Source organism: Gadus morhua, chromosome 14, assembly GCF_902167405.1.
Source record: "Gadus morhua chromosome 14, gadMor3.0, whole genome shotgun sequence".
Lineage (NCBI taxonomy): Eukaryota > Metazoa > Chordata > Actinopteri > Gadiformes > Gadidae > Gadus > Gadus morhua.
Window position 1 is genome coordinate 7,186,907 of NC_044061.1, and position 5,000 is coordinate 7,191,906.

Below are 5,000 nucleotides of genomic sequence, written 5' to 3' on the forward strand. Positions count from 1 at the left end.
ATTATCAACAGCGCTCTCCTTACATGAATCAACGGGCACGTAAAGCCCGGCCATAACGTTTTACTGTAAGTTGTAATGTTTGTGGGTTTTCCCTTCTGAGACAATCAAATTAGTCTGTCATTCTTTACGACAACAGTCTGATTCCATTAAGCACGCTTTGGCAATTCTTTTTCTTCTCCCAACCCTCCGCCCCCCCGTGTTCTCGCCGGGATTCAAATCCTGGAACACTGTGTGTATTCTGTCTGTAGTGGGAGGAGGGCTTACTGCAGATGTGGACCCGATGAAATATTCAGTCTCTTCCTTGCTTCCGGAAAACTATTTTCCTAAACCTCTATGCCGATCAACTGGTTCCCTTCTTTGAGACGGGTCTTCAGGCCCTAGGCTGCCAAAAGATGCTATGGGAAATTGTATTTTTTTTTGATTGACACAACCTGAAACAGCATTCATCGTCACTCCCGTCAGTTCTTTCTATAAACGGACCCTAGCTCTGGCCTTTTTTTCGTTTATTGTTTTTCCAATATGACTGAAACCAGTCCCCAATATTAAAGGCTATTGTTTCTCACAGTGATGTAAAAGTTTAGCAGGATATTGCCTTCCATTCTATATTATATATATTTATATATATTTATTTATATATATATTTATATTATCTTCTTTATAAAGAAAGGCAATATATCTGCCTGCTCAGTTTTTATCTTAATGTCATCATGTGGCAGTTACCTGTTTATGTGTTGCATTGTTATTAAACAGGGACAGATAATTCTGTCTGAAGAGACTTGTGGTGTTGAACAAAACACATTGTCCTCACTAGAGAGGGCTAAATTAGCGTCCTTTGTTTGTGGTTTTACTGTCCATTTGTTGATTGTTGTCTTGATTTATTGATTTATTCATTTGTTCTTGGTCCTCTGTGATATTATAACTGTATGGATGCTAGAGGGAGAGTTTATATATGTTCAGACGATTTCATTTGCTGGGCTTTTGAGTTAGCAATAGTCATTATTCCTTTCTTTCTATTAAATGCTTAAATGGGTTCATTTCGTGTTCAAAGCAGAGCATGGCGGAAGGAACATCCCTGGTCGACCCTGTTTCCATCACACCTGGGCAGCGTGCCACTCACCTCTCCTTCCCCAACCATGACCACGTTTCTCTATTACTATTACTTCTGTCATTTAGCAGACACTTTTACCCAAAGTGACTTTACATGCATAAGCAGGCAGGGGGTCGGGGGCACCTTGCTCAAGGATAGCCACAGGTAGGTTGCCGACATGGACGTTCAAACATAGGGCCTTTCAGCTTGGAATCACACAGCTTAACCACATCACCATCCTACCTTTTTTGTCCTCAGATGGGAGAATTGTGAAAATATCCATTTCGATGGCATGAGGGATCCTGTTGTGCTTTTCATGCATTAAACAGCAGGATCTCATCTTATCGGCCGCTTGTATCTGCCCACTCTGTCTTCCAGCGGCGACCTAAAGCTCGGGGACCGCGGAGAAGGTAACGATGCATTTCAAGCAGTGCCTTTTCCCTTCCGGCTCAGATTTGTCTTTAATACTGTGCTCTCTGTGGTCAGCCTCACGGCCCTTTTTACCCTACCTCATGGCGAAGGGAAAATGTTCATTATATGGCCTTAAAGGTAGTCAGTGGTTAGGCTGTTGTGACTCCCAGACCGAAGGTTCTAGGTCCGAATCCAAAGGTTCATAGTCTTCCATAGACCTCCTCCAAATTAAAATACATTAAAAAATAAATCCCCCCATTAAAAAAAAAAATTCTGTCTTTCAAGAAATAACCGCATCCACAACATAAGGCCCAAAATCTTAAAACTGCTCACCTGAACAGTAGGTCAATAACTCTGTAGAAGAACCCTAGGAGAATGCGCATTGACAAGGTTTTCTCGAGAGGGTAATACAACAAAAACACAGCACTGCGGTGTGATGATGGAGTGACGCTAGGTTAACTTGTAATCATGTCATGAAACCAAAGAGTTCCAGCCACGCATTCACACTGATAGTCCACCCATTTTTTGTAGGTTTTCTGGCACATGGTCAATATGTGAAACGACAGTCGCCTTGTGTTATTCGAGGTCATGATGTCATCGTTTTGCGAAAACCTCCGCTTCAACCTATGCTTCAACGAATACCGAATTTTTTAAATTCTGTCGTTTTTCAAGAGCTTTGTTTTCTGTGACCTGAAATGCCATTTTGGTGAAAATGGGATGTCAAATAATTATAGAAATATTCATATGCATATATTCATTATTTATTTCTCTTTGCCATTTATTTTTTGACCAAGCGTGTAATTGGCCATTAACAGTGAACACAAACTTTGTCATCACTCGTAAACTGTAAAAAAAGTAGACGCAAAGGCTTCTAAACAACACTGTGTAAACTCACAACTGTATAAATACACTTAAAAACACACATTCTATTCCCCATCGGAAAGCTCAAAAAGGTTAATTTTGTCTAACTTGATAGATTAACTTGTATGTGTGTGTGAACAGACTAGTATTCATCAGTTTGTACCTTGACATGTGCCTTGACGGCCATCCTGCCTCTTCTGGAGGGACGGACGGCTCTCAGGTCCATATAACATCAGCTGACACAACGCGTGTCACAGCAACAGCTGACGCTTCTGAAGAAGCCAGCAGGAGGTAGCCGAAACATGTGGAGGTACAAACTAATGAATATTCTGTTTGCATGGCCGTACAAGTTAATCCATCTGAAAGCTTCCTCCAACCGCACAAATTACTTTTTGGCAGAACTCCCCGTAATGAACAGGACAGAAGGTGTAACTCCGCCCCTTCAGCGTTTGGTTCTCCAGCCCATGGCCTTCTCCCACCAGAAGTTCCAATAGCGTCCAGTTGCAGAGCTCCAACCTCAGGGTGGGTGCATTGGTGATGCTTCCCACCAGAGGGTTGGCCCTTCGGACCAGTGGTCTCTGCTCCTCTTGTCCACACAGCGCCCTATGCTGCTCCGTGTCTGTCCCTTAAAGCCCTGATTGAATCCATTTAGCGTCACTGTCTAGCTTTGTTCCTGTTCAAAACCAGACGCGCCGTCTGTACACGTCTGTGTAAGAGCATCACGACTGCTTTGTGTTTCTCAGCCTGCAGGCATCCCTCTTCTTGTTTTCTGTGTTTGGTTGTTTGTGTGTGTGTGTGTGTGTGTGTGTGTGTGTGTGTGTGTGTGTGTGTGTGTGTGTGTGTCTGTGTGTGTGTGTGTGTGTGTGTGTGTGTGTGTGTGTGTGTGTGTGTGTGTGTGTGTGTGTGTGTGTGTATGTGTGTGTGTTTGTGGTTGCGTGTGTGTTGTGGGTGTATGTGCGTGGGCATGCTGGGCCCAATAGGATTGGAAAATATGTTGATTGCATTATTTAACAGGGTGTGTGTGTGTGTGTGTGCTTGTTTGTGTGCGTGTCTCTGTGTGTGTGCGTGTCTTTTTATATGTATACACAATCTACATCATTGTTTGTCGATCATCGGGCACGTCGTAAAGATTCAACCTTGCGACCGTGGATTTCACCTTGTGAGACGTCTGACGTCTTTCAATAAGTGGCATAATAGGAATCTGATGGAGAGTCCCCCTGCGACAGCACGGCGCCGCCGCGGCTAACAGACACAGCTAACCACCACAGCCACCAGCGCCTGTGTGCCTGTTGTGGTGGTGGTGGTTGTTGCAGTTAGCCTATGCGCTAGCTAGCACAGTGTGAGCAGAGTCATTAGTGAGCTACAGTCCTACCGGCGGCTACCTCAGGATCTGGATGACACAATTAGCAGATGGCGAAAGAGGAAAAAGTTACAAACAAAACAAATCACTCTCACAGCCGCCTGTACAAACACACAGGACACAGTTTCCCACACACACCCATAACTACACGCACACAAACACTCTCACCGACACACACACACACACGCACATACATACACACACGACACAGATGCACACACATACACAGATGTGGAAGTGCACACGCACACACGCACGCACGCACGCACGCACACACATAAACACACACACACACACACACACACACACACACACACACACACACACACATTCACAACACATACTGCTTCATTGCAGAGTCAGGAAAAGAGAAGCATTATTGCACCTCTATCTACCATCTGGTTTATCGCTGCCGTTTGGCGCCCTTAGACGATACAATGAGTCAATAAGGCCACATAACCCTAAGTGGTGCGTAGGGAGAATGCCGGAGTCCGTTGGTTATTGGCTTGCCTAATCTGTACGCTAAGCGGCATAGCGCTTTGCAAACAGCTTCCCTAGCTGTATCTACCTAGCGGCTATCGGTTTCTAACCCAAACATTAAATCATTACATCTTATCAGAGGGGCACACCAGATAGGCCATGGCTAGCTTTAGTGCTACTCTTAGCACAAGGATGATTGTTAAATACATTGATCTCTAATTGTGGAGATACTATAGATATGTTTTTGTATTTGTAGAATAAATTTTTGTAGTTCTACTTCTCAATTGTATTTGTGTCCTGAACTTATTATGCTGTGACACCCTCATTACTGATCAGGGACTAATTAAATACAGATTCTTCTCTTATATTGTTAAGGAACTCTTACTGCTTGGCGTCTCGCTGGAGGGGGGGTTAGTCTACAGACACGGGGGATCGTCTGCCAAAAGCTCACGGCCCCCCCAGAATGTGTTTTGTAGTGGTTTGTTTTGTTCAGTTATTGGTTCAAAACACGTGTTATTCGTATTTTTGTTTTTCCACTTTACTGAATTTTGAGTTTTGCTTTAAAGTGGCCTCTTGGGCTCTTCATAGAAGAAGCGTTTTAAAGGATTTGGCTGGCTGGTTAAGGCTAGGATAATTGTTGACATTGTATATCTTCAAATGTAAATCAGCCATGATTTTTGTTCAACTTTACTTACGGTGTTGGCATGTTCAGAAATTGGGCAGTTGGCGATCAATGGACCTCGGTTGAATCCAAAAAGAGTGTAGCAAAGATTCAGCTCCTATCTGTATCTTGGATTTGTC

At 43.7% G+C, this 5,000-nt stretch overlaps 1 protein-coding gene across 1 annotated transcript in view; it reads left to right on the plus strand.

The window, feature by feature from the left end:
• Positions 1–5,000, plus strand: part of LOC115558916 (octapeptide-repeat protein T2-like) — a gene marked incomplete at its 5' end in the record, with an annotated part of 128,713 nt that overhangs the window by 113,660 nt on the left and 10,053 nt on the right. The window lies entirely within an intron of this gene.